We start from the raw sequence: 14,616 nt of genomic DNA, 5'->3' as shown, positions 1-14,616 counted from the left end.
TACATAAAAATTTAAAAAGAACACATGTATCCAATGCTCAGGTAAGAGGTATCCTGTCATTGGTGGTGGTGTTATTTAGTCGCTAAGTCATGTATGGATTCTTTGCAACCCTCGGACTGCAGCATTCAAGGCTCCCCTGTCCTTCGTTAATGCCTGAAGTTTGCTCAGATTCATGTCCATTGAGTCAGGGATGCTATCTAACCGTCTCACCCTGTCGTCCCCTTTTCCTTTTGCCTTCAATCTTTCCCAGCATCAGGATCTTTTCCAGAGTTGGCTCTTTGCATCAGATGGCCAAAGTACTGGAGCTTCAGCTTCAGCATTAGTCCTTCCAATGAATATTCAGGGTTGATTTCGTTTAGGATTGACTGGTTTGATCTCCTTGCATTCCAAGGGACTCTCAAGAGTCTTCTCCAGCACCACAGTTCAAAACCATAAATTCTTCGGTGCTCAGTCTTCTTCATGGTCCAACTCTCACACCTGTACATGACCATTGGAAAAACATAGCTTAGACTATATGGAACTTTGTCAGCAAAGTGATGTCTCTGCTTTTTAATATGCTGTCTAGATTTGTCATAACTTTCCTTCCAAGAAGCAAGTGTCTTCTAATTCCATGGGTGCAGTCATCATCTGCAGTGATTTTGGAGCCCAAGAAAAAGAAAGTCTGTCACTGTTTCAACTGTTTCCCCATCTATTTGCCATGAAGTGATGGGACTGGATGTCATGATCTTAGCTTTTTTAATATTGAGTTTTAGGCCAGCTTTTTCATTCTGTTCTTTCACCCTTATCAAGAGGCTCTTTGAGTTCCTCTTCACTTTCTGCAATTAGAGTGGTATCATCTGTATATCTGAGGTTGTTGATATTTCTTCCGCAGTCTTGCTTCCAGCTTGTGCTTCATCCAGCCCAGCATTTCTCATGATGTACTCTGCATATAAGTTAAATAAGCAGGGTGACAATACACCAGTCACCCCCGGCCAGGAATGCTGAAGAAGCTGAAGTTGAACGGTTCTATGAAAACCTACAAGACCTTCTAGAACTAACACCCAAAAAAGATGTCCTTTTCATTATAGGGGACTGGAATGCAAAAGTAGGAAGTCAAGAAACACCTGGAGTAACAGGCAAATTTGGCCTTGGAGTACAAAATGAAACAGGTCAAAGGCTAACAGAGTTTTGCCAAGAGAACGCACTGGTCATAGCAAACACCCTCTTCCAACAGCACAAGAGAAGACTCTATACACAGACATCACCAGATGGTCAATACCGAAATCAGATTGATTATATTCTTTGCATCCAAAGATGGAGAAGCTCTATACAGTCGGCCAAAAACAAGACTGGGAGCTGACTGTGGCTCAGATCATGAACTCCTTGTTGCCCAATTCAGATTTAAATTGAAGAAAGTAGGGAAAACCACTATACCATTCAGGTATGACCTAAATCAAATCCCTTATGATTATACAGTGGAAGTGAGAAATAGATTCAAGGGATTAGATCTGATAGACAGAGTGCCTGAACAACTATGGACAGAGGTTTGTGACATTGTAGAAGAGGCAGTGATCAAGACCATCCCCAAGAAAAAGAAATGCAAGAAGGCAAAATGGTTGTCTGAGGAGGCCTGATAAATAGCTGAGAAAAGAAGGGAAGCAAAAAGCAAAGAAGAAAAGGAAAGACATACCCATTTGAATGCAGAGTTCCAAAGAATAGCAGGAAGAGATAAGAAAGCCTTTTAAAGTGATCAGTGCAAAGAAATAGAGGAAAACGACAGAATGGGAAAGACTAGAGATCTCTTCAAGAAAATAAGAGCTACCAAGGGAACATTTCATGCAAAGATGGGCTCAATAAAGGACAGAAATGGTATGGACCTAACAGAAGCAGAAGATGTTAAGAAGGGGTGGTAAGAATACACAGAAGAACTATACAAAAAAGATCCTCGTGACCCAGGTAACCACGATGGTGTGATCACTCACCTAGAGCCAGACATCCTGGAATGAGAAGGCAAGTAGGCCTTAGGAAGCATCACTATGAACAAAGCTAGTAGAAGTGATGGAATTCCAGTTGAGCTATTTCAAATCCTAAAAGATGCTGCTGTGAAAGTGCTGCACTCAATATGCCAACAAATTTGGAAAACTCAGCAGTGGCCATGGGACTGGAAAAGGTCAGCTTTCATTCCAATCTCAAAGAAAGGCAATGCCAAAGAATGCTCAAACTACCGCACAATAGCCCTCATCTCACATGCTAGCAAAGTAATGCTCAAAATTTTCCAAGCCAGGCTTTAACAGTAGATGAACCGTGAACTTCGAGATGTTCAAGCTGGATTTAGAAAAGGCAGAGGAACCAAACTGCCAACATATGTTGGATCATCAAAAAAGCAAGAGAGTTCTAGAAAAACATCTACCTCTGTTTTATTGACTATGGCAAAGCCTTTGTGTGGATCACAACAAACTGGAAAATTCTTCAAGAGATGAGAATACCAGACCACCTGACCTGCCTCCTGAGAAATCTGTATGCTGGTCAAGAAGCCACAGTTAGAACTGGACATGGAACAACAGACTGGTTCCAAATTGGGAAAGGAGTATTTCAAGTCTGTATATTGTCACCCTACTTATTTAACATCAATGTAGAGTACATCATGCCAAGTGCTGAGCTGGATGAAGCACAAGCTGGAATCAAGATTGCCAGGAGAAATATCAGTAACCTCAGATATGCAGATGACACCACCCTTACGGCAGAAAGAGAAGAAGAACTAAAGAACCTCCTGATGAAAGTGAAAGAGGAGAGTGAAAAAGTTGGCTTAAAACTCAACATTCAGAAAACTAAGATGATGACATCTGGTCCCATCACTTCATGGCAAATAGATGGGGAAACAATGGAAACAGTGACAGACTTAATTTTGGGGGTCTCCAAAATCACTGCAGATGGTGACTGCAGCCATGAAATTCAAAGATGCTTGTTCCTTGGAAGACAAGCTATGACCAACCTAGACAGCATATTAAAAAGCAGAGACATTACTTTGTCGACAAGGGCTGTCTGGTCAAAGCTATGGTTTTTCCAGTAGTCATGTATAGATGTGAGAGTTGTACTATAAAGGAAGCTGAGTGCTGAAGAATTGATGCTTCTGAGCTGTGGTGTTGGAGAAGACTCTTGAGAGTTCCTTGGACAGCAAGGAGATCCAACCAGTCCATCCTAAAGAAAATCAGTCCTGAATATTCATTGGAAGGACTGATGCTCAAACTCCAGTTTTTTGGCCACCTGATGCAGAAAAGTGACTCATGGGAAAAGACCTTGATGCTGGGAAAGATTGAACGCAGGAGGACAAGGGGATGACAGAGGATGACATTGTTGGATGGCATCACCAATCTGATGGACATGAGTTTGATCTAGCTCTGGGACTTGGTGATGGACAGGGAAGCCTGGTGTGCTGCAGTCCATAGGGTCACAAAGAGTTGGACACAACTGAGTGACTGAACTGAACTGAACTGAACTGACAATATACAGCCTTGTCATACTCCTTTCCCAATTTTTAACCAGTCTGTTGTTCCATGTCCAGTTATAATGGTTGCTTCTTGACTTGCATCCTGCTGCTGCTGCTAAGTCACTTCAGTCACGTCCAACTCTGTGCCAAGACTCCATAGACGGCAGCCCATCAGGCTCCACTGTCCCTGGGATTCTCCAGGCAAGAACACTGGAGTGGGTTGTCATTTCCTTCTCCAATGCATGAAAGTGAAAAGTGAAAGTGAAGTCACTCAGTTGTGTCCAACTCTTTGTGACCCCATGGACTGCAGCCTACCAGGCTCCTCCATCCATGGGATTTTCTAGGCAAGAGTACTGGAGTGGGTTGCCATTGCCTTTCTGTGACCTGCATCCTAGTACCTCAGAAATCCCTCTGTATGTTCCTCGCATATTGCACCCCCAATTCCATTAAACACATCTTAATCTTATGGTAATTATTTTCTTGCTTTTCCTTATAGTTTTAACATTTATTTATGCATACTTATGTATTTATTATTTTGCTTATTTAAAAATTATTTATTTATAATTTATTTTATTTTGACTGTGCTGGGTCTTCACTGCTGTACTTGGTCTTTCTCTAGTTGCAGTGGGCAGGGGCTACTTTTTGCAAGTGCATGTGCTTCTCATTGCAGCGGCTTTTCTTGTTGGGGAGCAAGGCTCTGGTACATGGGCTTCAGTAGTTGCACCATTCAGGCTCAGTAGTTGTGGCTCACAGGCCCCAGAGCATACAGGCTCCAATAGTTGTGGCTCTTGGGCTCAATAGTTATGGGCTTTAGTTGCTTTTTGGCGTGTGGAAGCTTTCAGGACCAGGAATCAAACCCGAGTCCCCTGCATTGGCAGGTAGATTCCTATTCACTGTACCACCCTGTTTTGCCCATTTTGGAATATTATATAAATGGAATCACAGAGTATGAATTCTCTGGCTGCTGCTTTAACTCAACATTGTTTTGAGAATCACTGATGTGATGTATGTGGCTGTCGTTTGCTCATTTCATTGCTGTGCAGCACTCCATTGTATGACTCTACCACAATCAATTATCCATTTTTCTTTGGACTCCAAGAATTCATTCCTGAAGCCACCTGGACCTGGTGCTTGCTTTGAGGAAAGTTAAGTTCATTCAAATTCTTTAATGGCTATAAGATTTTTTGTTTTAATTTAAAGACTATATATTTTTAGGATGGGAAAAAAATCTAATTTTAATTTATAATTAACAAGGGTAAAATGAAGCTTGATTTTTTGTTTTTGTTTTTTTTCTTTTTTGGCCTTGCAGCTTGTGGGACCTTTGTTCCCTGACCAGGGATTGAACCTGGGCCCCCCAGCAGTGGAAGTACCAAGTCCTAACTATTGGATCACCAGGGAATTCCCAAAATAAAGGTTTTTATTGGATTATTTGACAGCCTAAAAATTTTTCCCCAAAACATGACAATCCAAATGTCCTGTAAACAATAAACTGTGGACCCAAAGCACACAGCCTTTTTCATTACTGAAAATATTATCTTTATCTTATTTCCATTGGTCCAAGGTGGGTTTTAGCGGCATAATTTTGGTAATTTGGGCTTCCTGTTGCTTCATTTTTTAACCCTCAAAAATGAAAACTACTGTCTCTTTTGCTATGCTTACCCCGAATGATTTAAGAAATCTGCTTCACTGTTTGCAACACTGGTTGAGAGTAACTTTTGGGGGAAGGTACACAATGAAAAAGACAGTACATAGTCTATTAATATAAATTTATGACCTCAAATAAGGATTTAAATAATTGGAGGGGACTTCCCTGTTGTTCCAGTGGCTGCTCCAGGCTCCCAGTGCAGGGGACTTAGATTCAATACTCTGTCAGGGAACTCTATCCCACATACTGCAGCTAAGAGTTAGAAGGCTGTCAACAAAGACTGAAGATCCCAAGTGTCCAAACTAAGGCCCAGTGCAGCCAAGGAAAGAAAGAAAGAAAAATGGAAGCCTGAATCAGTGGTGTAATTTTTTCATGGTGATGAAAGGCACTAAAACAGAGACATCTGTATCCATAAGAGAAAGGAAATATGAAGTATTAAGTTCTTAAATGTAGTTTTTAAAATTGAAGAGTGCTAATTTTCCCCTTCATCACATAAGCAGCACTTTTGAAGTAAACAAATCCCTAACTTGATTAGTTTTTTGGAATGCAGATCACAGTATGCCCCAACCCAGCTTCTGATGGTTAGCTGCATCAGAAGCTCCATGGCCTCATCTCGGGGAAAAATTATACTTTTTTAGCACAGTTTTAGGTTCATGTTACAGATTATAGGATTTTCAGGCTCTTTATTTCTTCTTTAGCCAGTTTTGTGGAATTGTATTTTTCTAGGAATCTATTCATTTTATCTAAGTTTTCACATATGTTGGCATAAAGTTATCAAAACCTTGTCTGTTTAATCTATGTAGCACACTTAGCTATAGTCCCTTATCATTTTGTTGTTTTTGTTGTAAATATTTATACATTTCTGAATTTTTAATATCATTTTCATTATTTTCATTTTCTATTTTTGTTCTTGGTCACTCTTGCCAGAAGTTACCTAGTTAGTCTATTTTATTAGTCTTTCAAATTAACTTCTGATTTTGTTGATCTTCCCTATTAATCCTTTTACTTCATTAATTTCTACTCTTTATTATTTCCTTCTATTTTCTGTGGTTTATTCTGTTAATTTTCTAACTTCTTAGTTCATTATTTTGAGCTTTATTTCTGCCATCGATTTTCTTCACAGTACCACTTTAGCTGCACCCCAGTTTTGATATAGTATCCTCATTACCATTTATTTCTAAGTATTTTCTAATTTCTACTATGAATTCCTCTTTGACCCACAAGTTGTTGAAAAATATATTTTAAAAAATTTCCAAATAACACTTAGTAGAGTAGGCATTTGAAATTCCAGGTAGAAATTCAGAATGTATATGTATTCAGAATTCTTCTTTACAAATATAAAATCTTTCATTAAACAGGAAAGTCTTAAATGCCAGTCAAAGCAACTTACTTTTAGTAAGCATTCTTAGACGCAGTGCTATCATAGTAAATCCATTGCTGGCTAAGATACCTCTCAGAGATTAAGATATATTTTTTCCATGTCTTCGTGGGGGGTTTGTATATAATACAGACGACTCTTTCTAAAGCATGTAGTTAGCCTGTTAATGGCTCTAGTAACCGTTCTCAGTTTACCCTGCCTTCCTCCATAAACATGTTATTAAATGAAGACCCTCTCCAGCACCAGGACACAGCTGGCAACAGCCTGTGCTGAAAGAGACAAGTGTCAGGTGTGTTCCCAAGACTCTTCCTGCCCTGTTGGAAGCTCCACGATTGAGGGCAAATGGGTCACATGGTGGCCACTGAGGGACTGGCTGAAGTGCTTCAGCTTTTTCAGAAAGCATTTTCATAAAGCTTGGACAGCAGGCCAATCTGCTGAATGGGTGGAAATCTTTTCTTGTCATTCTTTCAAAAATGGATGATAGAGGTGAAAATAAAAGATGGAAAATACAAAAAAGAAAATTTCCAGGGACTTCCCTGGTGGTCCAGTGGTTAAAAATCTACCTTCCAGTGCAGGGGATGTGGATTCAATCCTGGTTGGAGAACTAAGATCCCACGAGTCACAAGGCCCACAAGCCACAACTACTGAGCCCATACGCTCTGGAGCCCAGCTCAGCAAAAAAAAAAAAAATTGTTTCCAAACATATGACTTTTTTCCCCTTATCTTTTTATAACTGATTTCTAACTTAACTGTGTTTAGACATTTGTTAGGCTAACTTTATGTGTGTGGTTGATTTTTGGAAATGTTCCATAGGTGCTTGAAAAAGAATGCTTACACTCCAATTTTTGGGAGCAATTGCTATCTATTTCTATTAAGACAGCCTATTAATGATGCTGTTTAAAATGTTCTGTGTATTTCATAACTTCTTTTTGGGTCTGTTTGAACTATGAAATACTAGGGGAGGTATTTTAATATACTTACTCTGATAATAAATTGACTAATATCTCCTTGTAGACATGTCAAGTTTTGCTTTTATATCTTTTTAAAAGCTGTGGTATTGGGCACTTTCCAGTTTAGAATTGTTCTATTTTCCTGGTTAATTGTTATATCTTCCTTGTTAATTAGCTTACTATTTTGTAATGACTAGGAATGCTTTCTGCTTAAAAGTTATTTTGTCTTCTAGAACTACAGTTAATTCAGCTTTCTTTTGGTGAGAAGTTACCTATATTGTACATTTATAGTCTTTGAATTTTAGTCTTTCTATGTTTTGATATTTTAGGTGTATCTATTATAACTAGCACATAGCCAGATAGTTGTTTTTTTTAAAATTCAATTTGACAATCTGTTTTTTAGTTAGAGAACTCAGTACATTTACATTTAGAGTAATTACTAACATAGATGGTTTTCTATTCTGTTTTTCTGTTTCTTTTCCCTTTTCTTATCTTATTTTGGATTGATTGTGCTTTCTTATCTTTTATTTCTGTTTTCCATTTTCCTCCCTCTGCTCATTTAGGATATGAAAAAAAAAGGAAGTCAAGGATGACTGCTATGTTTCTCGCCCAAGTAATGGGAAGAATGGAATTGCCATTGACTGAGTTCATATTTGGGCATTTTAAGTATGATGCGTTTTAGATAAAAAGGCAGAGATATCAAATATGCAGCTGGTCATGGAAATCTGAAGTTCAGTAGGGGAGGTCTGAGTCAGATAAAAATTTATAAGTTTATTAGTATATAAAACATATTTAAAATGGACTAGGTAAGATTGCCAAGGGAATGGACTTAGAGATCCAAATTTTGGAACATTCCAGTATTAGGAGGTTGAGGAGCAACTGGGAAAGAAGAAGACTGAGAGGCTGGTGACATGGAAGCAAAGCCAGAAGAACATGGGATCATTCTTGTAACAAGAAAATGTTTCACAGAGACGTGTTTGTTTTGGGATCATTCTCTTTTCTTTTGTACCAGTTCGTCTATGAATTTTAAAGTTAAAAAGTATATTTAACCTAGCATTATATTTGTTTAGCCTAGCATTTAGTGTTTAGGTTGTTTGGAAATTTTAATCCACACAATGCCTGAAATGGAAATTCTGGTGCCTTATTTTAGTGTTATAAAGAATAGTCCAAGTGTCTATTGATTGAAAGAATATGTACCAAAAGTATCATTTAAACTTTAGATAATTGTATATTTTGTTCATTTTAACAGCATCTATATATTGTTGAAAACATCTTCATTTAAATGCTTTAAAAATTTTAAAAAACATTTCTTTTTAAGTCATTATTGAATTTGTCACAATACTGCTTTAATTTTATGTTTTGGTTTTTTGGCTGTGAGGCATGTAGATCTTAGCTCCCTGACCAGGGATCAAACCTGTACCCCCTGCACTGGAAAGCAAAATCCTAATCACTGGACCACCATGTAAGACCCCTAATATTTATCTTTATTTATTTATTTGGCTGCACCGGGTCTTAGTTGTGACATGCAGGATCTGATTGAACCCAGGCCTCTTGCATTGGGAGTGTGGAGTCTTAGCCACTGGACCACCAAGGGATTCCCAGAAAACATCTTCACTAAGACTTATTTAAATATTCAACAAACACTTACTGAACATCCATGGTGTCCTATCAGATAAGGTTTCTGAGTTCATGGAATTTACATTATAGTGAAGGAGAGAAGTAAAAAGCAATGAATAAGATCATCTCAGATAATGGCAAATACTCTGAAGAAAATCAAATCGGGTAGTATGATAAGGATGGGGAGAAGACATTATTTAAGGTGGATGTTCAGGGAAGGCTTCTCTGAGGAGGTGATCTTAAGGTAAGACCTGAGTGACAAAGAATCAGTCAAATTACCATCTGCCTGCAGTCAAGGAGTGGTAAACATATATACACATGAATTTAGGAGCTCTATAGTCTTTTTTTTTGGTTGTGCCAGGGCAAAATTTTAGTTCCTCAACCAGAGATTGAATCTGTGCTCCCTGAAGTGGAAGCATGGGGTCCTACCCACTGGACCAGCAAGGAATTCCCAAGAGCTCTACAGTCTTTAGATTGGGAACCACTGTCACAGAGCAAAGATTTTGCAGTCAACTCTGGCTTCAAACTTAGCCCTGACCTTGCTCAGTCCAGACCATATGAGCCTGAGATATTCCTTTCCAGGCTCTAACCCACAGACTAGTTTTCTGTCAGTAAAATGGGGCCCAGAGCCTGGATTCTAGGGTGCTATAAGAGTTAATTAATGCCTATAGCATTCTTTAAGTTCTTTAGATGAAAGACCTAGTGCTGCATAGAGGGTTATTAGAGCCTCCCAAGCCCCAGGGAAAATGTCTCCAAATCAGTAACCTAGGTTCTCTTCTCTCCAGTCTGTAGCTATGGAACAGTGGTTCTCAAACTTCCATGGGAATTAAAATCAAAGGCTGTTATAATGTGAATTTCTGGGTTCTCTACTTCAAGTTCCTTGTTTGTCTACTTGAAGTTCTGATTCTCCCTAAGGTTCTGGTTCTCATCTTCTTGGTTCTGTATTCTTCTGTCCTCTTCTCCTGTGCTTCATGCTTCCCATCACTCCAGGTTTCTGTCTTTGCAAATGGACCTGAGTGTGCATTTGTCCATAGATACTATGATCAGAGACATCTTTGGTCATTTTTTCTCAGACTCATTCAGAGCAGCTATTGGGAGAGGCAGGAATATGTCTGTATCTACTTCTCAAATGTAGTCATGAGTTAGAAGGAGGATTTGGGGGAAACTTTAAAAATATATTTATTTATTTTTGGCTGCTTGCACTGGGCCTTCGTTGCTTCGAGCAAGTTTTCTTTGGATGTAGCGAGTGGGAGCGTCTCTCTAGTTGCTGACACAGGCTCTAGGTACATGAGCTTCAGCAGTTGTGATGCAAGTTGTGATGCTCCTCAGCATGTGGGGTCTTTCCAGACTAGGGATCAAATGTGCATTGTCCACATTGGCAGGTATGGATTCTTTACCATTGGATCACGAGGGAAGTCCCAGAAACTTTCAAATAAAAGGAGGGAGGAAAAAAAAAAAAAAAGGAGGGAGGAATTGTTGACTGGTACTAAATGGGAGGTAAATACATAGAAGGTACTTAATCCTGGTTTGAGGACAAGTTCACTGCTTCTTACTTTTTTTTTTTTCTTTTGGTGCTGTATCCCAGTATAGGGGCTGTGCAGGTCTTGAGTGATCAATTCATTCATTCAACAAATATGTATGTGTTAAATATCTATCATATGTCAGGTAGTGTTTATGTGCTGGAATTCACTGTTAAATAAGACAAGATCTCTTTTTTTCGTGGAGTATCCATTCTAGTAGGGTGAGACAGAAAATAAACATATAAAGATACATACATAAGATTGTTTCAGACACTGATAAATACAATAATACAAGCTAATGTGATAAACAGGGTGAGTGACTACCTTAGATTAACATTTGGGCAGATACCTAAATGACAAAAAGGAAGTCTTGAAAATAGGGAGGAGGGAACAGAGGGGAAGCATTTTTGGCAAAGGGAATATCACTGCAAAGGCCTTCAGGCAGGAAGAACTTCAGAATGTTTGAGAGACAAAGAAAAGGCCCATATATCTAGAGTGGAGTGAGAGAGAGAAAATTTCAAGATGAGGCTGGAGTGTCTGAGGATTAGGATTGTAGGTATAATGTATACCTTGGAAGAAGTAGTGCTGGTGAGACCTTGTCCCTTGGGGTAAGAATAGGAGAGGCCAATTCAGAATTGCCAAAACAATCTTGAAAATGAAGAACTGTACTGGGGGACTCACACTTTCCAATTTTAAAACTTAATTAAAAAAAAAACTTAATTCAAAGCTACAGTAATCAAGACAATGCAATACTGGCATAAGGAAAGACATAACAAACCCTCACACTTACGGTTAATTAATTTTTGATAAGGGTGCCAAGACAATTTAAAAGTGAAAGAATGGTCTTTTCAACAAGTGATACTGGGAAAGCTGGATATCTACATCCAAAAGAAAGTTGGTCCCTCCCTCACACCATATGCAAAATTTAATTCAAAATGGATCAAAAACCTAAATGTAAGAGCTAAATCACCTCTTAGAAGAAAATACAGGTAAAAATTTTCATGACCTTGGATTTGGAAATGGTTTCTTAGATATGATGCCAAAAGCACAAATAACAAAATAAAAAAATTTATTAGGCATAACCAAAATTTAAAACTTCTGTCCTCCAAATGACACTATCTAGAAAGTGAAAAGACAACCCATAGAATGGGAGAAATATTTGCAATCATATATCTTTTAAGGGACTTTTATTTATAACTTATTAAGAACTCTTACAAAATAATAATAAAAGAGACAAATAACCTGATTTTAAAATGGACACGGGGGTAACTTCCCTGGTGGTCCAGAGGTTAAGAATCCACACTCTACTGCAGGGGGCATGGACTCGATCCCTAGTCAGGGAACTAAGATTCCTCATGCAGTGCAGCATGGCCAAAAAAATTAAATATTTTTTAAAGTGGACAAGGAATATAAGTAAACATTTAGACATATAAATGGCCTATAAGCACATGAAAAGATGCTTAACATCCTTAGCGATCAGAGAAATGCAAATCAAAACCACAATGAAATACCATTCATATCCATTAAGATGGTTATAAATAACAAGTATTGGTAAGGATGTGGAGAAACTAGAATCCTCACACATTGTTGGTGGGAATGTAAAATGGTATAGCCGCTCTGGAAAACAGTTTGTGTTCCTCAGAAAGTTAAATACAGGATTAATATATGACCCAGTAATTCTACTCCTAGGTATATACCCAGAAGAATTGAAACCAAGCACTCAAGTAGACATTTGTAAATCAGTGTTCACAGCAGTGTTATTCCCAGTAGCCAAAAGGTGGAAACAATGAAAATGACCCAGCAACCCAAACTGATGAATAGATAAGCAAAATGTGTTATATCCATACAGTGAACTATTATTCAGCAATAAAATGGAACAAAGCACTGACACATACTACAACACTTATGAACGTTGAAAGTATCATTCTAACTGAAAGAAGTTAATCACAAAGGACCACGTTGTATGATTCCATTTATATGAACTATCCAGAATAGGCAAATATATAAAGACAAAAGGGATACAAGTGGTTGCCTAGGACTGGGAACCTAGGATGTTGAGCGATAATGGCTAATGGATTTAGGATTCCTTTTTAAGGGTGATGAAAATGTTCTGAAATAGATATGATGGTTGTGCAACTCTGTGAATATAATAAAAAGTCACTGAATTATACACTTTGGATGAATCATGTAGTACACGAATTATATTTCAATAAAGGTGTTAAAAAATAAAAAGAATGGTAGGGGCCAGAACCTGGTATCTAATTAGCAGAGTCACAACAAGAAGGCTGAAAACCTCTAGGGTCTCCAAGACCAAAGGAATTACCACTGCTGGGCAAGAACTGGGGAATTCTCCAATACCAACTCTAGGAACATACTAGTTAAGTGAGCCCAAGGGAAGAACCATAAGCCTTAGGAGGTTTCTGCAGGTTGTTTTCAGAAACCTGTGTTTGTTTATCTCCCATGAATATATCCATGTCCAAAGGGGATAATGTGTAGTGATGCAAACTAGAGCTATGTTCCTTCTCTCGATCCTTTGCTCTTTTCAATGACAACATATTTATTTCAGAATCCTTAACTCCAGCCTGGATATATCTCCTGTTCATTAAAACTATAGGATCACAGAGCTGGAAGATCATCTCATTTGAAAGATACAGAAACTGAGGGTCCAGAGGAGATTGACCCGCATGATCACACAGCCAGTAAATGGCACAGTTGTTTTTGTTCAGTCACTAAGTCATGTCTGACTCTTTGCCACCCCATGAACTGCAGCATGCTAGGCTTCCCTGTCCTTTACTATCTCCTGGATAGTAAAGGAGTTTGCTCCAAACTCATGTCCATTGAGTCGGTGATGCTATCCAACTATTTTCATCCTCTGTTGCCCCCTTCTCCTCCTGCCCTCAATCTTTCCCAGCATCAGGGTCTTTTCCCAAGGGACTCAAGAGTCTTCTCTAACCCCACAGTTTTCACATCCGTACATGACTACTGGAAAAACCATAGCTTTGACTATATGGATCTTTGTCAGCAAAGTGATGTCTCTGCTTTTTAATATGCTGTCGAGGTTTGTCATAGTTTTTCTTCCAAGAAGCAAGCGTATTTTAATTTTGTGGCTGCAGTCACCATCCACAGTGATTCTGGAGCCCAAGATGTTAAAATCTGTCACTGTTTCCATTTTTTCCCCATCTATTTGCCATGAAGTGATGAGACTGGATACCATGATCTTAGTGTTTTAAATGTTGAGTTTCAAGACAGCTTTTTCACTCTCCTCTTTCACCCTCATCAAGAGGCTCTTTAGAACCAATGGGCGCTCGGAACGCCGGCTCGGTGCTGCCGCGGGCTCTGCCGGGAGCGCCGGGCCGGTGGCGGCCATGTGGCTCTTCTGCCGGGGCTGTGGGAACGGGCTGATCGTCGAGGAGGAGAGGCGCTGCCACCGCTTCGCCTGCAACACCTGCCCCTACGTGCACAACGTCACGCGCAAGGTAACAAATCGGAAGTATCCAAGCTGAAAGAAGTGGATGATGTGCTTGGTGGAGCAGCTGCCTGGGAGAATGTTGACTCTACTGCAGAGCCGTGTCCCAAGTGTGAACATCCTCGAGCCTATTTCATGCAGCTTCAGACCCGCTCTGCAGATGAGCCCATGACCACCTTCTACAAGTGCTGCAACGCTCAGTGTGGACACCGATGGCGGGACTGAGGCCAGGATGGCCCAGCTGCGTCAGCGTCTGTGTGCTTTACTGCCCAGGGTGTATTCCCAGCTGCGAGTGTGAACCGTGTGTTCTGAGGGTCTTGGCTGGTGTGGTGGAAAGCTGACCCATTAAGGGTGGCTCTCCAGGGGGTCAGGAAGTATAGCCCGCCTCCCAGTCAGCAGATTAACTCCCTGATGTACAGGATGTCCAAATTCTGCCCATGCTGTGTGTGGACAGGAGTATCCATAACTGACTGCCTCCTGTTTAAGGTCCTGTTCTTCCTCTTTTATGTTTGTTGGGCAATTAATATTCTCCTACCATCAGCCAACACTCTTTAATATTTACATTGTTTGTACA

The 14,616-nt window shown here is 39.5% G+C and overlaps 1 pseudogene; it reads left to right on the top strand.

Annotated features, from left to right (window-relative positions):
* The first annotated feature begins 13,829 nt into the window (after window positions 1–13,829).
* Window positions 13,830–14,346, top strand: LOC122439207 (annotated as a pseudogene).
* Window positions 14,347–14,616: the final 270 nt, after the last annotated feature.

The sequence above is a fragment of the Cervus canadensis genome, chromosome 4 (genome assembly GCF_019320065.1).
Source record: "Cervus canadensis isolate Bull #8, Minnesota chromosome 4, ASM1932006v1, whole genome shotgun sequence".
In the NCBI taxonomy this organism is placed as follows: Eukaryota; Metazoa; Chordata; class Mammalia; order Artiodactyla; family Cervidae; genus Cervus; species Cervus canadensis.
This window is presented reverse-complemented; position numbering and strand designations above follow the sequence as displayed.